We start from the raw sequence: 1,528 nt of genomic DNA on the forward strand, positions 1-1,528 counted from the left end.
ACACACTGACCTATTCCGAGATCTTTTCTTCGTCTTATTTCCTTGGCTTTATCGGCTAATATTCGGTCTGCGACGTGGCGTGCTGGGAGATCCTTATTTGCAGCGTATACGAGGTCGTGCTCTAGGCAGGCTTCATCTAGTAGGTTAATACTTTTATCACCGCGTGCCACGCGTTTCTGAAGCTTTGTTCCAGTTCCACAGAAGTTATATCCCAGAATGTGCAATTCAACAGGCATTTTGTCGAGAACACCACCTCCACCTCTTGTTATTGTGGTCTTCCTATCATGCATGGTACGCTACTGAGGAGATATATACTAACTCGTGAGCGTCAATCCAACTGTTTTCTGATGATGTAAATCCCAATCATTTAACTAGCGCTCTATTCCCGTGATGTCTTATCACACGCTGAATGAGAAATACATCTGGTTCAGAACTCTTCTGCAATTCCTTCGTGTAAAAGCATGTGCAATTTCTTCACCTTTGCCATCCTTTAAGATATATGTCCAAGGGTTCGTTCTCTGCACTTTGGATACTGTGAATATCTCTGCTGACCAGTTTGGTAAGTACGATTTCTCGAACGCTGTCCTGTGTTTTGAAATATATACTAAGTCGCCTACATTGAACCTCTGTTTGCGTGAGTCCAGCATTTTAATGCGGAAATACACTCTGTCCACGAGTGAATTATCGCGAACATCGATCGGTCTCATTTTTATTGTACTATTTTTGGTTCGATTATACAGTGCAATTATCTGTGGGAGGATATCTATCCACTTGTACGAACCGCGAAGATTAAACCGCATCCACATTTGAGCTTTGACCGTTCTGTTCAAACGCTCCAGGTGGGTAAACATGGAGTAATGGTGTATCCCGTACCGCTCCATCGCAGTCTTGAAATGTTCATTGTAAAACTCGCCAGCATGATCGGTTTGAAGATTGTCCAGGCATCGATTCGTTCCGTTCTACAGCAAACGGTCAAACACCACAGCAACATCTCTACCCGTTTTAGTTTCCTCAAGTAATGCCCAGGCGAATTTAGAGTATGTATCAGTTACCACTAAAATATACTTGAAACCTTTATTCTCACGGGAGTAGAGACACGTATCCCCAAGATCTGCCTGCCATAAGTCGTCTAGTCCTTTAATCATTACATGTCTGCGCGGCAATGTTCTACGTGTCGGTTTGTGCAGCTCCTGAACCACTGTTTCCATACTCGCTATTATCATTCGATGATTCCTCTCTCTCTAAGTTCTGAAATTACTGAGGTAACCTCATTAGAGCGCGCTGCGTTGCCCGCCGGCTCATCATAATATATGTACTGTGGGAGTTGATTGCTCACTCCTTTATGCTGACAGTCTAAATCCTCACCAATGCTTTTAGGTTGCTCATTCAGTGAAGGTTGTATAATGGTAGTGTATTTAGAGTTTTGTGGGTTTTTCAGTGTTCTGTCAGGATTTTTATACAGCTCAGTCAACTGTAGTATTTCACCATATACTTTGCGATCATTGGTAGAGTATTTTAAGTTTTTTGA

This window comes from Schistocerca nitens, chromosome 8, assembly GCF_023898315.1.
Source record: "Schistocerca nitens isolate TAMUIC-IGC-003100 chromosome 8, iqSchNite1.1, whole genome shotgun sequence".
NCBI classification, from domain to species: domain Eukaryota; kingdom Metazoa; phylum Arthropoda; class Insecta; order Orthoptera; family Acrididae; genus Schistocerca; species Schistocerca nitens.